At 42.6% G+C, this 24,806-nt stretch overlaps 1 protein-coding gene across 3 annotated transcripts in view; it reads left to right on the top strand.

Annotated features, from left to right (window-relative positions):
- The window catches only part of CSGALNACT1 (chondroitin sulfate N-acetylgalactosaminyltransferase 1), a 418,621-nt gene that overhangs the window by 135,837 nt on the left and 257,978 nt on the right, over nt 1-24,806 (top strand). For all 3 annotated transcript variants that reach the window (XM_040417905.1, XM_040417904.1, XM_040417903.1), the window contains one exon: nt 24,164-24,213. The gene's annotated coding sequence lies outside the window, so the exon portion shown is untranslated. The remainder of the gene's footprint in view (nt 1-24,163; nt 24,214-24,806) is intronic.

Here is a 24,806-nt window from a genome sequence, read left to right as displayed (position 1 = left end):
CCCTGGTGAAATACCAGCCCCGAAAAGGGTAATCTCACAAAGCTGTGACTGTTGAGCCCTAATCATTCTAATTAGTGCAGAAAAATACATTCGAGACATGTGTCAGCCAGCATTTTGAGCATCACCAGTGGGAGACTACATGGAGTTTAAAGTATCTAAATGGCCCTGGAAGCAAAGCTTTTCGGAAAGAATACCTTTGTAAAACATCTAGTCGATGGAGCATGCAATTTTTAATTTTTTTCATCAGATTTAGTGATTTTGTCAAAAGAAAAAAACTGTACAGTTGAGTTCACTAGAATTGTATGAGTGCCCTATAATAGCTTTTTAAGGATATTTCTTACTTTTTTTGCTTTATTGTACATTTTATAGTATCATAATGATAGTAGTGTATTTTAATAGTTGAAGGTGTGCATTTTCGTCTAATACGTTAATTTTATGAAGCTCATTAGCCAGACCAGAGATGTCGATCTTTAAGTCTTTGCATGTTCACCACGGCTTGGATCCTGAACCATTTACTTCTGAAGTTTGGTATACCTCTACAAGTTGTACTTGTTATTATGGTCATATCGTCGAGCAATATTTTACTTGATAATACATGGAACTCCTCAGTGCAGGTTTTTTCATTTTATTGTATAGGACCTACAGGTGTTTTGCAGCTGTACTACCGTACTTTTAGTCCCTATACTGTATTTGTTCTGCATTCCTCATGTCTGCCCCATCATGTACATCTGTACAGCACATGTGCACATGGGCAGATCATGTCTGTTTGGAAATGAATGACCTTTCTACTGCTATCTGTCTCACATGTACCATCATAAGATACAATGTGCGACTGTTGAATATACTGTAATACATCTTTTTGGGGATTGTTTACAACAAGCTTGGGAAAATAGCAAATACAGTTTTTTGTAAGACTTTGTGTATGACAACCAGCAGTAACCAGTACAAATAGAACTGTGGGCTCAATCATACATAATATATATAAAGCAATCCATGTTGCCAATGACTCACTTCTCTGATTGGCTGCAGTGATCACATGGTGTAACTATTTCAGCCAATTGAAGCAGACATACATAGTGCTAACTGTAACTGCTGAGGCACAGCTTCTCGTCCTGCCCCTGATCTCCCTGCATAGATTATTCTAATAAATTTGCTGTTTTATATGAAAACTTTATTTAATGGAGCAGATTTATAAAACCTTTCTAAAAGAAAAACTGCTTGTTGCCAGCTTTTATTTTAGCAGAGCAGTAGAGAAATGAATGTCAAGTTCTGATTATTTTCTGTGGGCAACAAATATATATATATTTTTTATTTATTAGACAGTTGTCCACTGCTCAATATCCCTCTTCCTCTGCCACAGTAAGAAGTATATGAGATAGTGCACCCTGCAGTGTGAGTGTAGAGTGGGGTTTGTTGCACAAGTATAAGGGTATAAAGTAGTGGACGCTTCTGGCATGGGTGAAGAGCAGGTTGCCTTGCGCATTGTTCTTTAAAAAGTGAGTCGCTCGTGGGGGTCTATCACTGTCTGGAGGACAGTGTGTGGATACAGTCATTATAAAAAGAAGAACTGGAAGAACTGTCATCCTGTAAATAGTTTAGCATTTTGTATTTTAATGTTTTATAAAAAAGGAAAGAAATAATCAAAAAGAGTTTTATAGAGACAATGGGAATACAGGGGGCAGAGTGGTGACTTACTCAAGAGAAATGGCATACAGGGAGCTGAGTGCTGATATACCCAGGTGACAGTGATGACATTCTGACGAGTGGTGACGCATAAGATATAGTGATGGCATATAAGGGGACAGTATGATGACACACAGGGGACAGTGATAGCATGCACGGGGCACGCTGGTGACACACAGGGGACAGTGATGGCATACAGAAGACAGAATGATGACACACATGGGACAGTCTTACAGGGGGCAGTGATGGTATACCCAGGGGACAGAGCCGTGGCATATAGGTGGCAGAGTAAAAGTCTTAATAACCTTCTAGGTTTTATTGGCAACATTCTTCACTGTTTGATAATGTAACCTTTGCGTTTAAGCAGCCTGTGATTGTTTACTTAGCTAAAGTCATCCGTTTTACAGGACTCGTTTAATAGTTAATGGCTTTGTAAATTTGCTCTAAGAAAAAAAGAATAAAAAACGCAAAGTGACTTGAACTACACAGGACTGTCATCCCCTGGCATTTGTTGAATTACTGGTAATAAGTGATAAAGTATATTCTGCATTGTGGTTTTTGTAAGTTCCCTTTACCACATGCTAATTGGGAGTTGTGAGAAGCTCAAGAATGAGATTTCAGGATTCAGGGTAAATTTACAGTTTCATGATCGGCCTCAATTAGCCTGGACAGTACATGGATACAGAGCTTCCCTCCCTCTGGAAGACCTAGTGTCACAGATGATGTTGCAGATAGCTGGAACTAATGAATAAACGTCCGACTGGCTTGATCCTAAACTAAGGAGCATATAGGTGAGCCCTATAAAACCCTAAGAGCTCTCCCTGACTGCTATGCCCATGCAAGGGTCTCAATGGTAGACGTTTGCATGCCCACATACCTAGACTCTGTGACACCTGAAAACCCTATAATAGTGAGGGGACATGACCACCGGCTCCCTGCACTTAATATGGAAGGAGTCAGAGTCACCTAGAATCAAGCCAGGAAGGAAACACAATACATGAAAACACTTATCTGAGTAAACCGCAGCAGCAGCCTCCAGCAGTGAACACTTCATCCAGGAAGTAGTATAAAGCGCAAAGTGAGGCAGTATGGGAGGGAATATAAAAGGGAGACAATTAGTCTAAATAGGTGACACCTGGGAGAAGGAAAGGAGATGACAAAGTGAAATCAAAACAAAGAACATCATGCAAGAGGTAGAGAAGGACGTCTGCCAGACCTTCTCACAGAACTGGCGGTGACAGTACCCCTCCCTCTACGGGTGGACCCCGGACACTCAAAGCCCACCTTCTCAGGATGAGACCTATGGAAAGCCCTGATGAGACGAGTGGCCTTAATGTCCGTCACTGGGACCCACATCCTCTTCTCAGGACCATAACCCTCCCAATGAACGAGGTACTGGAGAGAACCACGGATAATGCGAGAATCCACAATCCTAGAGACCTGAAATTCAAGATTACCATCAACAACAATCGGAGGAGGAGGCAAAGAGGAGGGTACAGTGGGTTGGACATAAGGTTTTAATAGGGACCTGTGAAAAACATTATAGATCTTCCAGGTCTGAGGAAGATCAAGAAGGATCTTGTAAGGCCCAATAAACTTAGGACCCAACTTCCAGGAGGGAACCTTCAGTTTGATATTCTTTGTAGACAACCACACCAGATCACCCACATTCAGGTCCGGACCAGGCACACGTCTCTTATCCGCCACACGCTTGTATCTCTCACTCATCCTCTTCAGATTACCCTGAATCTTTTGCCAAATAAATGACAAAGACGAGGAAAATCTCTCCTCATCAGGTAAACCAGAAGACCCCTCTCCAGAGAGTGTCCCAAACTGCGGATGAAACCCATATGCACCAAAAAATGGTGACTTATCATAGGACTCCTGGCAACGGTTATTTAAAGCAAACTCAGCAAGGGACAAAAAAGAATACCAATCCTCCTGATTCTCCGCCACAAAACAGCGCAGATATGTCTCCAGATTCTGATTGACTCGTTCGGTCTGACCATTCGACTGCGGGTGAAAAGCAGAAGAGAACGACAACCGAATCCCCAAGCGAGAACAGAAGGCCTTCCAGAATCTGGAAACAAATTGCGTGCCCCTATCAGAAACGATGTCTGAAGGAATGCCATGCAATTTAACAATGTGATCAACAAACGCTTGCGCCAGCGTCTTAGCATTGGGTAGCCCAGGAAAGGGAATGAAATGCGCCATTTTGCTAAAACGGTCCACTACCACCAGAATCACAGTCTTCCCCGAGGAACGAGGCAGGTCCGTAATGAAGTCCATGGACAGATGCGTCCAAGGACAGGAAGGAATGGGTAACGGGAGGAGAGAACCCGATGGGCGTGAATGAGGGACCTTGGCACGAGCACAGGTCTCGCAGGCTGCCACAGAACCCTCAACCGTCTTACGAAGAGCCGGCCACCAGAATCTCCGCGCAATGACATCCACTGTGGCTCTACACCCCGGGTGCCCAGCAAGGACAGTATCGTGGTGCTCCTTAAAAACCTTGTGTCGTAAAGCGAGAGGCACAAACAACCTCCCAGGAGGACAAAGATCAGGAGTCTCTGCCTGGGTTGCCTGAACCTCTGCCTCCAAATCAGGATAAAGAGCAGAGACGACCACCCCTTCAGCCAAAATGGGACCCGGGTCTTCAAAGTTCCCCCCTCCCGGAAAACAACGTGACAGGGCATCCGCCTTCACATTTTTAACCCCAGGGTGGAACGTGACAACAAAATTAAACCTAGAAAAGAACAAAGACCATCTGGCCTGTCTCGGGTTCAGACGCTTGGCCGATTCCAAGTAGGCCAGATTCTTATGGTCAGTAAACACGGTAATAGGGTGTCTGGCTCCCTCTAACCAATGGCGCCATTCCTCAAAATCTAATTTGATGGCCAACAACTCCCTATCTCCCACATCGTAATTTCTCTCTGCAGAGGAGAGTTTCCTTGAGAAAAAGGCACATGGTCTCCATTTGGCAGGAGAGGGACCCTGAGATAAGACCGCACCCACACCCACCTCAGAAGCATCCACCTCAACAATAAAAAGTAGAGAGACATCAGGTTGTACCAAAATGGGAGCGGAAGCAAAACTCTTTTTGATACTAGAAAAGGCTTAAAGCGCATCTACCGACCACGAGGAAATATCCACCCCCTTTTTAGTCATATCAGTGAGTGGCTTAACAACAGAGGAATAATTCAAAATGAACTTTCTGTAATAATTGGCAAAACCCAAAAACCGCATTAGCGCCTTCTGATTCTCAGGAAGCTCCCAATCAAGCACAGCGCGGACCTTCTCAGGGTCCATGCGAAAACCAGAAGCGGAGAGAAGAAAACCAAGAAATTGAATCTCCGAAACTGCAAACACACATTTTTCCAGTTTAGCGTACAATTTATTCTCCCGCAGAATCAGCAAGACCTCAAATAGGTGGTCCTGATGAGTCTTGAAATCAGGAGAAAAAATCAAAATGTCATCTAGATACACTAGAACAAATTTCCCCATTAAATGATAAAATATGCTGTTCACAAAATGTTGGAAGATGGCCAGAGCATTCATCAAACCAAAGGGCATAACCAAATTCTCGAAATGACCCTCAGGGGTATTGAAGGCCGTCTTCCATTCGTCCCCTTTCCTGACCCTGACTAGGTTGTATGCCCCTCTTAAATCCAACTTAGAAAAAACTTTAGCCCCAACAATCTGGTTAAACAGGTCCGGGATGAGAGGAAGCGGATATGGGTCACGAATTGTGATACGGTCCAGCTCCCTGAAATCCAGACAAGGTCTTAAAGAACCATCTTTATTCTTAACAAAAAGAAAAACAGCGGCAACAGGTGACTTCGAAGGTCGGATGTGTCCCTTTCTCAGGCTCTCAAAGATATAAGTACGCATAGCGACTCTTTCAGGTTGGGAGAGATTGTATAAACGTGATTTTGGCAGCTTTGCGCCTGGGATGAGATTAATAGGACAGTCGTAGTCCCGGTGAGGGGGCAACTCCTGGACACCACTCTCGGAAAACACATCCGAAAATTCAGAGAGAAAAGATGGTACAGGCTTGGTAGAAACCTCTGAAAGAGACGCCGTGAGGCAATTCTCTCTGCAAAACTCACTCCAACCATTTATTTGCCTTGCTTGCCAATCAATGGTGGGGTTATGTTTAGTGAGCCAGGGTAGCCCCAACACTAGAGGAGTAGGTAATCCGCTTAGGATGAAACATGACCTATCCTCAACATTAGCGTCACCCACAGTCAAACGGATATTGTGAACTATGCCCTTTAACGATCTTTGAGAAAGTGTAGCGGAATCGATAGCAAAAACAGGTATATCCTTTTCCAAAGTGCATACCTGGAAACCATGCGTTATTGCAAATTGATTATCAATGAGATTGACAGCTGCTCCACTATCTACAAAAATCTCACAATGTTCTTGCTGTCTAGCGCCACCCTGGCAGGTAGGAGAAAACGGGAACTACAAGCAAACGGCAAACCTTCAATTTCCGCATCAACCTTGCCAATAGTAGCAAATGGAAAGTTTTTAGAGGGTTTTTATTTTTTTTATTTTTTTTTTATTACCCTCAGAAAACTCCATGAATCTCCTAGAGGGGCAAACATTAGCCAAATGATTTATACCCCCACAACAGAAACAAACCCTCCTCTGAGAGCTGAATCCTCTACTATCAGAGGCAAGCAAACCCAGCTGCATGGCCTCCTCCTCAGAGGGGATTGAGAGAGACTGAGACTCCTGCGCACTGAATCAATGAGACAGCCTCACTGTCCTTGGGCTGAATATGACAGGAAAGAGTAGTCTCCTCTCTCTCTCTAAGACGCCTGTCAATACGAACAGCTAGAGACATGGCAGATTCTAACGAGGCTGGTCTCTCATGAAAAGCAAATGCATCTTTCAATCGTTCCGAAAGACCATGGCAAAATTGACTTCGGAGTGCAGCATCATTCCAACCAGTATCAGCTGCCCATCTCCGAAATTCAGAACAATATATCTCTGAGGACTGTTTACCCTGGCATAAAAGACGCAGTTTAGATTCAGCCAGAGCAATACGATCCGGGTCATCATATATCTGCCCCAGGGCTACAAAAAATTCATCCACCGATCGGAGGGGCCATGCCCCCACCGGCAGCGAAAAGGCCCAAGACTGAGCGTTATCCCTGAGCAGCGAGATGATGATCCCCACCCTCTGCTCCTCATCACCAGAGGAATGGTGAAGTCGACGAAAATGGAGTTTGCAAGCCTCTCTAAAGCGAACAAAATTCTCACTACCCCCGGAGAACGTATCCGGAAGCGAGATCTTAGGCTCGGAACAAACTCCATGAACACCAGCAGAACCGGTCACCTGAAACTGAGACACAGTTTTACGGAAATCTGCTACCTCCAGCGAAAGACCTTGCATGCGGTCAATCAAGGCTGAAACCGGATCCATGCTTAAGACGGTTATGGCGGTTTATAATGTCACGGATGATGTTGCAGATAGCTGGAACTAATGAATAAACGTCCAACTGGCTTGATCCCAAACTAAGGAGCATATAGGTGAGCCCTATAAAACCCTAAGAGCTCTCCCTGACTGTTATGCCCATGCAAGGGTCTCAATGGTAGACGTTTGCATGCCCACGTACCTAGACTGTGTGACACCTGAAAACCCTATAATAGTGAGGGGACACGACCACCGGCTCCCTGCACTTAATATGGAAGGAGTCAGGGTCACCTAGAATCAAGCCAGCAAGGAAACACAATACATGAAAACACTTATCTGAGTAAACCGCAGCAGCAGCCTCCAGCAGTGAACACTTCATCCATGAAGTAGTATAAACCGCAAAGTGAGGCAGTATGGGAGGGAATATAAAAGGGAGACAATTAGTCTAAATAGGTGACACCTGGGAGAAGGAAAGGAGATGACAAAGTGGAATCAAAACAAAGAACATCATGCAAGAGGTAGAGAAGGACGTCTGCCAGACCTTCTCACAGAACTGGCACTGACACTAGGCTATCCATGCATTATACAGATTCATTCATTTCAATAGGTGACATAAAATATTTACTTCTACCTGACATGGTCCTACAGTGGAACTGATCACTTTCTTCCACGTTTATAGGTGAATGCTTAGCAAAAACATATGATCAGCTCACCTTCTTGTGAACTTCCTAATAATAACTGGATCATCCAACTCTTTTATATGAAAAATGGACAATCTAGTGGAATATTAGACAAGGTGCACACATATTTTATGTGGCACTATTCCTTGACATTTTTTCTTTGAAATGCAGGAATGGTTCTCAAGGGTGGAAGGATTAAGCTTTTCTCAGAAAATCTGGTCTTTCCACTTCCCTGGGACCTATTCCAGAAAAAAATCCTTTCAAATGCATCATGCACTTCCAATTACCTGGATTCTATAGTAAAACGAAATAAAAAAAAAACAATCTTATACAAAAATGTGAATTCTTCCACATGCTTTAGTAGCATGTCCTAATGCAATGCTACATTATAATGTAGTTTGTAATGGAAAATCCTCATAGTACAAAAAACTACTTTTCCAAACTTTAAAAAAAAAAATATCTATCAAAAGTGTCATATTCACAGATTATTATTATTATTATTGTTATTATTATTATTATTGTTATTGGTATATTACTTTAAATTATGATAGTTAAAATAATGAAATTGTTATGAAGATTATGATGATATTCTTATTAATGTCATTATTTCTTTTTTGCAGGAATCCTTTTATAACAGGATTGTATATAGTCTCTCTTAAGAGACAATACATAGAGCATTCACTGATGTATGGGTTTTTTAAGGCATAATTGATCTGACGATTGATTCTTTAAGGCAACATGACCATTTAGAATGTAGGTAAAGGGATGTCACCTTTGTCTGCAGTATCTAGTGCTTGTGCCCAAGGTTGAATTATACCTCCATATGTGTGATAATTCAGCACCCTAAGGCCTCATGCACACGACCGTTGTTCTGGTTCGCATCCGAGCCGCAGTTTTTGCGGCTCGTGTGCAGACCCATTCACTTCAATGGGGCCGCAAAAGATGCGGACAGCACTCCGTGTGCTGTCCGCATCCATTGCTCCGTTCCGTGGCCCCGGAAAAAATATATAACATGTCCTATTCTTGTCCGTTTTGCGGACAAAAATAGGCATTTCTACAATGGGCCGCCCGTGGGCACACGGACGGCTTGCGTTTTTTGCAGATCCGCGGGTTGCGGACCACAAAAAACGGAACGGTCGTGTGCATGAGGCCTTAGCAGTTTGTAGAGTCATTTCACTTGGAGGTGCATATTGGGCTTTCCTGTCTGAATCATACCAAATCCAACAGAACAAAAAATTTTGTTTACTCCATTGGATACTGGATTATGAAGATATTGTCCCCTAGAAGTATTGGTTGCATGCTTGAGGCTTTATCTGCAGAGGTCTTATTATCAATGTTATAGAAAGCAAATCACATTTGCCTAGTTATTGGAACTAGTATATGTAACTAATGGCATTTTTATGTGCTTTCCTTATTTCAATAATTGATGCACACGGCTCACTGGCTTACGTTTTAGGTTGGCTTCAAACACTTCTTGTGTGTTATTTATATGAACAAATTACAAGATCACATTAGTACGAGCCAGAACCAACTTTCACCAGGTCTAAGAGCCAGCTTCTAAAGTTAGGCCCCAGCAGTTCCATGCTGTAAGGCTTGATGAGCGATTGCAGCACTTTAAAGGGCTTGTCCGAGATTTTGATACTGATAACCTATATTCAGGATATTTCATCGGTGGGGTCTAACTCCCAGCACTCCTGCCAATCAGCTGTTTGAAGATTCCATTCACAAACCACATCCCCAGGCATCTGAGCACCTTCCCTACTAGGCCCCATCATGTACCCGGAGATGATTTTCTAGGTGGGTTTTGATCAGCCCTAAATTTGTGTACTCTTGGACCTCCGTTGATTTCTAGAGCAATATGGGTATATAGAACATAGAAACTCCTTGAGATCTGCTCAGACATTTCTGCTACTTAAAAACTTGCACAACATTCTAAGCAAAGACTATTCCAAGATATGAATACCATTTAAGAATTCCTCTAATATTTTGCATAGCGTACTAGGGCCTAAATTAAATCAGAATATCCATTTACAACATGTTGTAAGTACAGTATGTACCACACACAAGGGGTCATTCACTAAAGACCGCCCTCACACGCGCCTGTCTAAGTAAAACCCTGCTTGTGGACAGACATATGCCTCTTAATAAATTTGTCCCATCTTCTGCTGTCTGTGCGCCAGAACAGAAATCTACTCGAGCTAGGAACTTGAGTAGATTTCTGGTAGAATGTGGGCAAGTTTTCTGGTGCACATGTAAATGAATTGGACCGCGGAGTTACCTCCCATGGCCTGCCTCCTCCAGCCCACTCTACTGATTTTTTGGAATAGTGATGAGAGTATCGGAACAAGCTAAAAAGTTGGCACAAAATTTGGGACATTTCTAGGCCAAAAACTAGCTATCAAGAATATAAGTTGGTAAATGAAGGAGTCTTGAAAAAAGAAGAAAAAGGTTTCAGAGCTTGAAAAAAATGCCACCATACAGTATATTTGCACTGTCAAAGCGGCTGAATAGCCGATGACAAACATGTTGTATTCAATTTATCCTCATGAATGTAATCAGCTGAATAGCATCTAACTGATGAATTTATCTCTTTTGTGCTGCAGTTTGATGAAGGAGAATCACTCTGGTTACACGTTTTTCAAAAGGAGATGACATTTGTTGTTAAATTATATATATAGAGGTGTCTTTACACATAATTTATAATCAACTGAATGTACCACAGGTGGACTCCAATCAAGGTGTAGAAACATCATAAAGGTGATTATCAAGAGAAATGGGAGACCGCCAGAGCTACATTTTAAGTGGCATAGCAGAGGGATCTGATTACTTAAGTCCCTGCAAAATTTTCCTTTTTTAGTAAATTAGGTGTGTTACCATTGATTGCGCTAAACTGCAAGCAGGCCTGCGACATTCATAGCGAAAAACCACAGCAGGTTTTGTCTGTGCAAATTCCATGTGTGAACATATCCTGCTGGTTACTGTTGGAAAATTGTGCATGCAGACAGATGCATGCCTTTTTTTACTGAGATGTTTCTATAGACATGCATATACTTTCATGACGTGTGTAACGGATCCCCTTCCGTTAGTGGACGCTTCCTAGCTTGCGCCGAGGACCACAAGCACCGCACTGGACACCGCAACCACTGCAGACTCCACAACCGCCGTAGCTTAACTGGAGCCGTCTTCCTTCCACCCTGAATGAACCTCCAGCATTCAGGACCGTGTGGGAAAGATCTCTCCTCCCGGGAATATGCAGAGCATAGCAATCCCCCGCGTGATACAGCAATTCACACAAATCCCTCCAGCGGATCAAAAGTTAAGTGGAAGTCCTTTATGACCGACTGCAAGCACAATTTCCTGCCCAAAACAGTTCCATAGATTTGGGCTGTGCGGTCGGTCAATTTCATGCAGAAAAACGACTAAGTCCCATCTTCGAACGGGACTTAGTCTCTGGAGCTGAAAGTTCAGTATGGAAGAAGGTAAGGGTCAGCAGTGTTCGTGTATTTGCGCATCCGATTTTAGTTCCACAGAATCTTTAGTATACACCGCTGACCGCGTTCGGTCCTATTAACAGTGCAGACATGCGGCATAGTTCTGTTACACTGTTCTTGAAGGGTAATATGTCCCGGGGCCATAGTCGTAGGGCAGGAGGCTAGCCATACGTTTTCTATAATGCCCAGTGGCAAATGGCAGTTTGTCACACATCTCCCCTTTGGGGGGAAGACTAACCAGGCACCTGACCTTCTGTCGGTCAGTGCCTCCGTTAGTCGATCCACCAACCCACGGTAACCAAATGCCCGAGTAGCCCACCCACAAGAAACAGGTACAAGGGTGACCCACCCACAAGAAAAAGTTACTGCACCTGGGTATTTTGCTGTGGGGACTTGAGGGAGGGCAGAGGCCGACTGCACTCTGCCCAGCTGCCAGCTCTTCTGCTGGGGTGCTGAGACCATAGTCCGGCTCAGTAGCCAGAGGAACATGGGAGTCAGTAGGGGTTAACATCGCCTCTGTTAACCCTGAGGCCACGTTAGGAGTTAACTGGGGAGGGTAATTTGTACTTACCCCCTCCTCCTGTTGTCCTGGTGAGGATAGTGGGGGATCTGGACAGGCTGTCCAGCATCCCGGTAGGTCAGGCGCAGAGACCACGGTCCCATCTGCGCCGTCTGGGCGATTGGTGTCTCCCCTTGTTATGGTAAGCTGCCACTGGGGAGAGAGGGTGCTGCGCTCCTCCCCTGAAACACAGGCTACCGCTGGGGAAAAAGGACGACACCTTCAGCTCCCTGGGGTTCACACTGCCGCTGGGGGGGAAGGAGGGCACCTTCAGCTCCCTGTAACACACCCTGCCGCTGGGGAGGAAGGACGACACCTTCAGCTCCCTGGGGTTCACACTGCCGCTGGGGGGGAAGGACGACACCTTCGGCCCCCTGGGGTACACACTGCCGCTGGGGAGGAAGGAGGGCACCTTCAGCTCCCTGTAACACACACTGCCGCTGGGGAGGAAGGACGCCACCTTCAGCTCCTTGGGGTTCACACTGCCGCTGGGGGGGAAGGACGACACCTTCGGCCCCCTGGGGTACACACTGCCGCTGGGGAGGAAGGAGGGCACCTTCAGCTCCCTGTAACACACACTGCCGCTGGGGAGGACGGACGACACCTTCAGCTCCCTGGGGTTCACACTGCCGCTGGGGGGGAAGGACGACACCTTCGGCCCCCTGGGGTACACACTGCCGCTGGGGGGGAAGGACGACACCTTCGGCCCCCTGGGGTACACACTGCCGCTGGGGGGGAAGGACGACACCTTCGGCCCCCTGGGGTTCACACTGCCGCTGGGGGGGAAGGACGACACCTTCGGCCCCCTGGGGTACACACTGCCGCTGGGGGGGAAGGACGACACCTTCGGCCCCCTGGGGTACACACTGCCGCTGGGGGGGGAAGGACGACACCTTCGGCCCCCTGTAACTCACGCTTTTGCTGGGGCGCAGGGACGGAATACTTCGCTATTTCTACCCGATATTCTGCTTCCTGCTGCAGATACTCTGCCAGTTCTCTCCTCACTTCCGGTACAAGTTCGAGGGGCCCGTAGATAGCCAACCGCCTCTTCAGTATAGCGTCAAACCGTACGTGACTATACCAATATTCGAGTTTTGCTTGGTGTTCCCAGGATGCTGCTCCTCGCACTAGGGAAGCCATCCCACCGCTTGCCACCAATGTAACGGATCCCCTTCCGTTAGTGGACGCTTCCTAGCTTGCGCCGAGGACCACAAGCACCGCACTGGACACCACAACCACCGCAGACTCCACAACCGCCGTAGCTTAACTGGAACCGCGCCGTCTTCCTTCCACCCTGAATGAACCTCCAGCATTCAGGACCGTGTGGGAAAGATCTCTCCTCCAGGGAATATGCAGAGCATAGCAATCCCCCGCGTGATACAGCAATTCCCTCCAATAACGAGACAAGGCTGCGTTTTGAAGGGTTAGAAAAACATGAACTGAGCTGAACTGTTTATTGAGGGCTACCCGCCCGTATTTATGCAGGTCCCCACAATGCATCATGGTTTCCTCCTCTCTGCCCTGGAGACACCCGAAGAGCAATTCAATTATCTCTCAGGACAAAGGGAAATCACCAATACACATGTGGGAACAATAGGGCAGGAATTACCACCCAAATACACAAAATCCTCCCTTCTGTCTGGGATATAATTATGGATTAACATAACTATCACAGACATAAAAAAAATACAGTTTTTAAACATACACTGTAACTTTAAAACCATACATTCCATCTCCATAAAAATTACATATTTAAACTCAGCATACATCAAACAGAAACACTTCCAAAAATCACACAAATCCCTCCAGCGGATCAAAAGTTAAGTGAAAGTCCTTTATGACCGACCGCAAGCACAATTTCCTGCCCAAAACAGTTTCATAGATTTGGGCTGTGCGGTCGATCAATTTCATGCAGAAAAACGACTAAGTCCCATCTTCGAACGGGACTTAGTCTCTGGAGCTGAAAGTTCAGTATAGAAGAAGGTAAGGGTCAGCGGTGTTCGTGTATTTGCGCATCCGATTTTAGTTCCACAGAATCTTTAGTATACACCGCTGACCGCGTTCGGTCCTATTAACAGTGCAGACATGCGGCATAGTTCTGTTACACTGTTCTTGAAGGTTAATATGTCCCGGGGCCATAGTCGTAGGGCAGGAGGCTAGCCATAAGTTTTCTATAATGCCCAGTGGCAAATGGCAGTTTGTCACAACGTGCATAAAGGATATGCCATAAAAGTTTCGTAGATGCGCATCCCACCTCTGGTGCCTGCACCTATCTCTAGAATTAGTCCCCTGAACCCGTCCCATCTGGATGTGATAGCCAGAGCTGGGCTGTGCAATATTGTTTCCACAGCTCGCCCTTCATGTGAAATGGAGTGTAGTGAGCTACACTTTTTCTGCGTCTCATAAGTTTCAGAAGCTTGCTGTGCTACACGGTTTCCACATTTCCCATTTACTTATGTGGGAGCTTTGAAAATAGCACAACCCACTGTTCTGTTTCTTTAGTGCCATTTACTTCTTGGCCTGTTCTGAAATAGGAATACACCTTTGAATTTCTTTAATAATTAAGGATAACAATTCACAGATCATAGCTTGACTCTCATGGACTCCTAGAGGAACATACCAGGGTCCAACCATCTCATCAAACATCCGTACTGCTCCTTTATTATGCCTCATTCGCACTTTAGTGTTTTGGTCAGTGATTTCCATCAGTGATTTTGAGCCAAAACCAGGTGCGGCTCTAAACACAGAACAGGTATAGATCTTTCCCTTATCTTATCTCTGTGGAGGCTCCAATCCTGGTTTTCACAATTTGTGATGGAAATCGCTGACCAAAACACTGACGTGTGAATAAGGCATTATACGGCACATTTCTTAATGGAAATGAAAACTGTAGCCGATAGCAGCAAATCTTTACTATATTACCATGAAAGAATGTTTCCTCTCTTGGGGAACCCCTACCCTCAATCTTTCCTCAGGTAAACTGTAACCTCTTAGGGACCTCTGAAATAATGACCGGGATCGATGTTCTCAATAATGACCGAAGCATCTGAGTGAGAGAGGATGGGGGCTCCCTCTGCCCTCCGATCGAAGCTCCCATCTCTCCCAGGCCTGGTGAGCTGTCTGAAAAGGCTTTCCCAAGGCATGGCCTGACAGTTAGCCTGCAAGAGTCACATAGACAGCAATAGTATTCAAATGCAGTCTATAGTACAAGCGAGCAGAAAATCGCTTATTCAAGTCCCCTAAGGGGACAAATAAATTACTGTGAAAAAAGTATTAAAATTCAAATCACCCCCTTTGCTAATTGTACATATAAGAATAAATAAAAAAATGAACAGGTATCACCGCATCCGAAAATGATGAAATATCAGAAATATTAAACAGTTTTTCTTGTGTGGAGATTGTCATATCAGAGAGAAAAAAAAAATGCAATTTGCCATTTTTTGGTCACTTTTCCCCTCACCAAAAAATTATTAAAATGAAAATGAATAATAACTGATCAAAAAGTACCTAGTATAGCTTCAATAAAAACTAGAGTTCACCCTTCAAAAAATAAAAATAAGCCCTGACACAACTTTTTCAAAACAAAATAAAAACTATATACATTTGGCATTGCTATAATCATACTGGTGTCAATAAAAATTCAGCTTGACCCACAAAAAATTAATTGTCATAATGCTGTGTGAATGGAAAGGGAGGGGAAAAAATGTAAAAACAAATATTGTCCCAATTCTTAGAGTTGTCCATGTTATTTTTATTGATGACTTATTCTCAGGGTAGGTCATCAATATCAGCCTGGCATCCCAGCAAATCAGCTAATTGAAGAGAAGACATGCGCCGTGCCATTGCCATCTTCTCTTCATTATTTACCTGCTCGCCGCAGTGGTGAGCAGGTGTAATTGCACCTTGTGCTACTTTCACACTCTTGTTTTGGGCGGATCCGTCATGGATCTGCAAAGACGGATCCGTTACAATAATACAACCGCATGCATCCGTCATGAACGGATCCGGTCGTATTATTTCTTATTTAGCCATGACGCATCAGTCATGAACACCATTGAAAGTCAATGGCAGACGGATCAGTTTTCTATTGTGCCAGATTGTGTCAGAGAAAACGGTTCTGTCCCCATTGACTTACATTGTGTGCCAGGACGGATCCGTTTGGCTCAGTTTCATCAAGCGGACAGCAAAACGCAGCAGGCAGTGTTTTGGTGTCCACCTCCAGAGCGGAATGGAGACTGAACAGAGGCAAACTGATGCATTCTGAGCGGATCCTTTTCCATTCAGGATGCATTAGGGCAAAACTGATCCGTTTTGGACCGCTTGGCTTGTGAGATCTCTGAACGGATCTCACAAATGGAAAGCCAAAACGCGAGTGTGAAAGTAGCCTAAGCCATCATATTCATTTCAATGGGAAGGTTGGTTCCTATACACTTGTATATAGTCAGCCATATTGAGTCAGCCCCTGCTTATAAATTATAATTTGACTGTGCCCACTAATAGGTGTACCGTTTCTTAAAGGTATTGTGTCAGGAAACATATTCTACGTTTTTCAAACCAGCATCTGAATACTTTTGTAACTGTGTGTAATTAAAAATTATTTTGGATGAGATTTGTTGACTGGCCTATGAGTTTACCACTGTAATTTCTAATAATTGCTGCCTATTAGAGTGTATTCACAATGGCAAATTTCTGTGACTGAAAATCAGTTCCTTACTTCTTAAGTGGGCATTTTTTGGCAGTAAGTACATGGATATTTGCAAGCTACATTCAGCGGAATGGGAAAGATTCATAAATGTTGGCAACAAAACTGGGGTGTCTGAATATACTCTTACACAGATCTCATCTTTTCGTTAGATGAATTAACGGGGATTTTCCTTTATTGGAAAAATGTTTGCCTAAACAATTATCGACAACATTAGCAAGTGCCTGACAAAATTGATGATCAACGTGCTGCATTTATTGCTGGTTTATACCACATGATTTTGCTTGTTTTATATGGATGAAGCTTGTTGCTTGCTGTAAAATTAATTGGATTTTGTTGCACCGAGTTCATTAAATTTCTAAATGTAAGCTCATCTCATTACAGGACAAAGAAAATGACAAGAATGTTTTAAGAGATCATTATCGCCATAGTGAAATTGATTTTGTTCATAGACTTTTTAGCCAGTATTGTTTTTTTTTTGTAAATTGATATTAACCTTTCTTAGCCACAGAAGAAGTGAGATTCCCTTCATTGCGGTTTGGGCATCATGTATTCCAGAGGTTTCTCCAATTAAGCATGACCTTCTAGTAAGTTAATTTTGAAAGTGAGGAAAATAGGCTTGTTAAAGGGATATTCCACTTTCACTTTTATAGTAATATGTGTTGGATGATTAAACTTAGTTAAGTGAGGAGGAGTTCTCAGGAATTCTCATGAATGCTGCCTAGAATAAAGCAAGTCCTCGCTTTCCTTAAAGCTGTTTGCAGCATTGTCTGAGCTAAAAAAAAAAATCAACAAGTACTATGGTGAGTCAAAAATTATCTGCACTCTGGCTGTAGTATTAATTAATTAATTAATTAATTTTTATTTCGACATATGTAATCTCCCTCAAGCTTTTATATTCCCTCAGTAAAAAATGTTTTAGGCTGAGCTGTGAGACACAAAAGCACCTCTGTTTTCACCTCTTCATCAGACGTGAATCTTCGTCCTCGTAGGGCCACATATTCCACTGTCACTCATCTATCCAACAGAATCTGTTCACATGCACACTCAATGCTTCATTAGATGTGGACAGATATCTGTCTCCTTCTTTATGGCTGACACTTGTGACCTTCCTTGAACTTCTTTATTTTATATGCATTCAGACACACTTCTTCAATAAATATCGGTACCAGGCACACCCTCAGTCCACAAAAATGGATCATTGCGCGCTGCTCTTCTTTTCTGCTAATCGCACTGCAGTCACATATGAACTGATGTAATATGTTCAAACCTCCTCAGCAGTGACTAGGGAGATTATGCCAAACAATGATGTATTTGTATTTTCTGAAAGTTGGTTAAAATAAATTCTATAGTCAGAGTGGGGATAATTTTTGATTTACCCTCATAATTTGCAGTGTTTCTAACTTAAAAATACCCTTTCTTGAATATTATTTTTCCATTCTTGTACTGCTGCTAATGTGTACTGCTGGCAATGGGTTCTTGACAGAATCAGTCTCCTTCCACCTCTGGCAGCTGACACTATAGTTCCTTGTTATTTCCCTTTCAGAAGGATTGTTGTCAACTGTACTGCTGCTCCTTTCCCAACCAGCAGGACATAAAGCTATTTCTTCTGGCTATTCCGTAGTGAACAGATGATCGCTATGCAGATGTAACGGGGAGCCGGGGTTTATACATTGTGGTGATGTGTACAGTATAAGTGCTGGGTGGCATGTATATCCTACCCAGATAACTCAGCTGGGTAAAAGAGAACTGAAATCGAGAAATCTGCAGTGGTTTCAGCAAAGTGTAGTTTGCTGAGACAGTTTTGTCTAGATGTTCTGGGCTGGATTTCATGTGGACTGGGGGATAGGTTTGGTAGTGGGATCTGCCAGTCCACACCCTTCCACTATATGTATTGTCTTTTGCTGGAGGTGATCGCAGGTGAGGCCTGCTGCTGTAATCTAGGAGGGATAAAACAACCCTCTGTGTATGACTGAGGAGGAAGAAAGGCTGAGGAAGCCTGTGAGAGAGGGGAGCCTGAGAGGCTCTGTGTGGTCTCAGCCAGGAGGGTAGAGGCGCCATGAGGCTTTGTAAAGTCTGAAGTTTAGGGGGCCCAGCGACACCTATGGAAAAAGGGTCGCACGGTCAGAGTTGGGAGGACTTTTGGACCATCTCCCCCCAAAGGTGCAGGTGTGGTCACAGCCTGGAGGCTTCTGGACCATATATGGCTGAGGAAGCCGGATCTAATCCCATGTGCGAACAGTGCTCTATAGGTGAGGTAGCGACAACACGTGTATTAGGTAGAGCCCAGATGGGCAGGTGTTTATTTTTATGTGTGTAATGGTGCTGAAGTGCCAAAATAAAGCAGAAGGAGAAGTCTGTGATTGCGACCCCCTGAGAGAGAGCGATCCCTTACAATATATACAATAATTGAATTACCTTTCTCTCGAAAGATAGATTTTTGGGATCATGCTACTGGGTAATAAATAAAATGTGTTTTACAGAGATTGCTTCCGCTTGGATATCAAAAGTATTATTTTGCCTTCGGATATCAGTCTGCTTACACAACATTGATGCATAAATGTCACATTTGCATTCCTTTTATCTAAATGTGGCTTAATTTGATTTATTTATAATATAACACTAATTGATATGTTAATCTCTCAAGAAAGCACAGAAGGAAAGCAGCTGCCTATTTGAAATAAGCAGTCTCTTATAAGGGCTTTTTCTGAATTTAGCTTTTTGTTGTAGTTTTCAAAGTTCCTACTAGGGTTAATATAGAAAATGTGTTTATCTGCAGTTAATTGTATTAGATTTTTTTCTTTCAAGAAAACATATTGAGATAAATGAAAGGGAATGTGTAATAAAAAAAAATCAAGGTTTAATGTAATGGATCTGTCCCTAGTAACAGAGACTCAGACGAAGACTCACAGGAAGTGTGTGTGTGTGTGGGGGGGGGGGGGTGTCAGAGCTAGCCGAGATCCTGAGCCTGATAAAAGAACTGCTTCTACACAGCTTTTAAAGATTATAGGAGCCTCCTGTCTGTAAGTGGGATTTTTCCCTCCTTATCTGTTCTGTGAGGACGTAAGGGAAAGGATGTCACAGCAGTACAGATTCCACAGAAGGAAGGCAAACCCTACTTGTGAGAGAAATGCATCTAGCTGTACAACTGAAGAGGGGAATAATATGGCTGAGGAAGATGTTAGGGAAGCCCAAACAGACATATTCATTCACAGTTATGATTGTACAAACATTTTTTGTATGCTTTAACTGTGTATGCTTTAACTATAATTGGATGTACAGGGGAAACTCGAAAAATTTGAATATCGTGCAAAGTTCATTTATTTCAGTAATGCAACTTAAAAGGTGAAACTAATATATGAGATAGAGTCATTACATGCAAAGTGAGATATTTTAAGCCTTTATTTGTTATAATTTGGATGATTATGGCTTACCGCTTATGAAACCCCAAAGTCTCAATTTTCAGGGGTATGGTTGCTCAGGGGGTATGGGTTAATTAGCTGACTAGAGTGTGACACTTTAGGACTAGAATATTGAACCTTTTCACTAAATTCTAATTTTAAGCTGCATTAATGCAATTCCTTCTTATTTACATTACTGAAACAAATGGACTTTTGCACGATATTCTAATTTTTTTGAGTTTCACCTATACATTACAACAGCATTAATGTGCCTCTCTCCAGCCATGCAGATCATGGAAATTGCCTACTATAGAATGTTTTTTGGTTTTTTTTTATAAAGAGTGAGTGCAGATCTGATCTAAGTTATTTTAGTCAGAAGCATAAAGTGCATCTACATAGCTTTAAATGTTATATAGATATGCATATGCCTCTCACTACATGTGTGTGCATATATTTTTTATATATATATATATATATATATATTTACACACTCACCTAAAGAATTATTAGGAACACCTGTTCTATTTCTCATTAATGCAATTATCTAGTCAACCAATCACATTGCAGTTGCTTCAATGCATTTAGGGGTGTGGTCCTGGTCAAGACAATCTCCTGAACTCCAAACTGAATGTCAGAATGGGAAAGAAAGGTGATTTAAGCAATTTTGAGCGTGGCATGGTTGTTGGTGCCAGACAGGCCGGTCTGAGTATTTCACAATCTGCTCAGTTACTGGGATTTTCACGCACAACCATTTCTAGGGTTTACAAAGAATGGTGTGAAAAGGGAAAAACATCCAGTATGCGGCAGTCCTGTGGGCAAAAATGCCTTGTGGATGCTAGAGGTCAGAGGAGAATGGGCCGACTGATTCAAGCTGATAGAAGAGCAACGTTGACTGAAATAACCACTCGTTACAACCGAGGTATGCAGCAAAGCATTTGTGAAGCCACAACACGCACAACCTTGAGGCGGATGGGCTACAACAGCAGAAGACCCCACCGGGTACAACTCATCTCCACTACAAATAGGAAAAAGAGGCTACAATTTGCACAAGCTCACCAAAATTGTACTGTTGAAGACTGGAAAAATGTTGCCTGGTCTGATGAGTCTCGATTTCTGTTGAGATATTCAAATGGTAGAGTCCGAATTTGGCGTAAACAGAATGAGAACATGTATCGATCCTCTGATGGCTACTTCCAGCAGGATAATGCACCATGTCACAAAGCTCGAATCATTTCAAATTGGTTTCTTGAACATGACCATGAGTTCACTGTACTAAAATGGCCCCCACAGTCACCAGATCTCAACCCAATAGAGCATCTTTGGGATGTGGTGGAACGGGAGCATCGTGCCCTGGATGTGCATCCCTCAAATTTCCATCAATTGCAAGATGCTATCCTATCAATATGGGCCAACATTTCTAAAGAATGCTATCAGCACCTTGTTGAATCAATGCCACGTAGAATTAAGGCAGTTCTGAAGGCAAAAGGGGGTCCAACACCGTATTAGTATGGTGTTCCTAATAATTCTTTAGGTGAGTGTATATATATATATATATATATATATATATACCGTATATATTTATACCATATGGGGAAAAAAGTGGCAGTGCGTCTTATAGTCTGAATGCCAATGACCACTTCCATTATAGAAGCAATCAGTAGCATGCGGGAAGCACGGTATGGTGAGGGAAGTGCTGCTTTGGCTCTATTCACATTCCCTGGTCTCCATCCAGGCCCCGCTGTGCACTGTGTCCTGACCGTGCACAGTGTCAGGACATAGTACATGTAGGCGCCGTCAGGTCACAGTATACAGCGGGACTCTGAAGAATCAATGGAACGGTGAGTCCTGGACCTGCAACGCTGTCCAGAGCAAGTGAGGTAAGTTTATTTATTTTTTGTAACGTCTGATCTGAGGTCTAATGGAGACTTGGGAGTCCTCTCTGAGGATGATGGGGACTAGTGTGTCCAATTTGAGGTTGATGGAGTCTGGGGGGTCTTATGGGAGGCTGATGGAGGTTGAGTGGTCTGATCTAAGGCTGATGGAGTTTGGGGGTCTGATTTTGGGTTCTGATCTGAGGTCTGTTGATGAATTGGGGTCTGATGAGGGTCTGATCTAAGATCTGATGAAGAATGGGGATCTAATTTGTAGGTCTGCTCTGATGGAAAAATATATTTTTTTATTTTCCTCCTCCAAATCATAGGTGAGTAGTTGTGTCTTATAGTCCGGTGTATCTTATAGTCCAGACTATATATATATATATATATATATATATATATATATATATAATTATAAAGGAATCTCCTATTGTTCAAGCCAAGGATTATGGATATTATGGAGCTATGTTTATACTTGTTTTATAACCATATAATTCAAAATAGCCTATATAACAACCCAGTGAGGCCACACAAAATTGCATAATACCTACATAGATCTAGTGTATAGCCAAATCACAAACTGCAAACAACCATCTCGTTGACAAAAGGATCTCTTTATTGGACACACATATATAAAAAACATGTAAAAACATACACAGAAGTCCTCACCATTACAGTGGGACTAAGAAAACAAGAGAGGGACAACTGGAATGAGATTGAGTATATAAAATATATAAGGTAAGCGCAAAAAGGATATCCTCCGGCTAATATATGTATTACATACTAAAGTGCTTGAGAGAGGAGAAGGTAAATGGACCTCCACTATGGGCTGCACATATGTAGATATGGAAGCTCATCGATTATTATGAAGTCACGCACAGGTGTAGTATAATGTCGAACCTGTGACAGTAAAATCACAAGGCAGCAATATAGGGGAGGACCAGACAACCTGAAACTGGCTTACCAATACATAAACAAAGTGCAATCACACCTCTCATACTGACAACACATGTATTGCATGATAAAGTGCTTAACCAAGGGAAAAGGAAGGTAAATGGATCTCCACTACAAGCTGCGCATGTATAAATATAAGAACTCGTACATCATTGCAAAATCACTCACAAATGTGATAAAATATGTTAAACCTGTGACAGTAAGATCACGAGGCAGCAACATAGGGGAGAGCCCAAAAAAAATGGAACAGGCTCACCAATTCATAATCAACATGTAGTCACATCTCCTATATCAGTGTCCCTCACCTAGCCAACGCGTTTCGCCAAATGGCTTCGTCAGGGGAATCTGGTTGTTTGTAGTTTGGGATTTGGCTATACACTAGATCTATGTAAGTATCATATAATTCAAAGTGAAATAAAACAAATGCATTCAGATTATACAGTTGAAGTGAGATGGACAGTTCTGTAGGCTGTGACTGCACAGACATAGGATATCACTACTGGCCCTCCTAGAGCACTGTGTCTAACATAACTGACAAGTAACATACTGCTTGTGGAATGTGTTCTGAGGGTAAAGATTTCAAAGCTTAAGCAGCCATGGAATTATGATGTGTACAGAAGTCAATACAGTATGAAAAAGTTTATTTTCTAATGGTATTTTTTAAATAGACATACAAGGGCAGGTATTGTGTGGAATGGAACCACCGAGGTAAAAACCATCAATGAGCCTTTCTGCTCATCTGTCTCGGCAGAAGAGGGTTGGTCTGCATTTCTTTTCCCCCAAAGTGATTCCTGTAGATGAATGCACTTTTCTGTGCTTGTGTCCAGTGAATAGCATCAGTATGGACATGAGGAAGGATTGCCTCTCGGAGCTGGCGAGCACAGCTGCTATGTAAGAGATGCAGGACAGACTCTAGCTAGACCTGAGAGAAGATGCAGCAGAGTACATTGAAAAACTGTCTTCAGACAGTTTAATATCTCACTGTTGAGTGTTTCAAGCTCACAGTGGTGTCTTTGACGCAACAGAAAGCTGCTTTTTTATTTCCCTTCTGTGTATGTGTGGATTTTGTTATCTCTGGGAATAAAGAACACAGAAAAGGTTACACTTTTCTTAACTTCACCACCGGGGTCTATGGATCTGCCCGTGCATATGTTTGCTTGTGATCAGGACGCCATTGGGATGAATGGAAGGCTTGTACAGTTCTCTCTTCACCCAAAGCATGTGCAAATATTACTTTACAAACTAATTGTCCAAGTCAAGACTAGTGGGCAAAGATCATTCATACTGTGAACATGCAGTTCCGTTTTGACCATTTTATGAATTTTAATGTTTAAACGTTATATATTTTTATAATTTAAATTTTATTTTATTTTTTTATTTTTTTTTTAAAATAGATTTTTACCTGGGACCAGACTCATTTTCTAGCTGAAATCTCAAGTTTTAGGTAAGCTCTGCTTTTTCTTGCCTTATTTGAATGTTGATTATTTTTTTATATTGACTACAATGAGTTGACAGTTTTACATATTCTGTATAGGACACCGAGAAAACACTATTCACAGCAATACCTGCATGTATGTGTGTCAGTGTGCTTTTTGTGCTAAACTTTCAACTATGAGAAAATTAGTAAATGCTACTGAGATCTTGAGTAGAGGGAATACAGTTCCATTTAATGTGTGTTTTTTTTGGAGGAAAAGCTAGATTTTTAAAAATATTTTTTTACCCCAATTAAAGGAGGTTCACGTGAATGTAGGAGACAATTTGTATGTTTTATGCAGCTTGATATTTTTATAAATTTATTGCTATATATTTTAAAATAAAGCTGTTAATTTTAATTTTAAAATTACGGTAATACTGTTGTAAAGTTAACACTGGACCAAACAGGCAGAAACTTTGAGAAATGTATCACAATGATGAGTGCTGAATGATAAATTTGGCACTACTCTATATTTTTGGCATATATATTTTGTGCTAAATAAATGGTACGCTGCACTAATAAATTTGGACAGCACCCACAATGAAATCTGACTCATTAAAGTC

Source organism: Bufo bufo, chromosome 2, assembly GCF_905171765.1.
Source record: "Bufo bufo chromosome 2, aBufBuf1.1, whole genome shotgun sequence".
NCBI lineage: Eukaryota > Metazoa > Chordata > Amphibia > Anura > Bufonidae > Bufo > Bufo bufo.
This window is presented reverse-complemented; position numbering and strand designations above follow the sequence as displayed.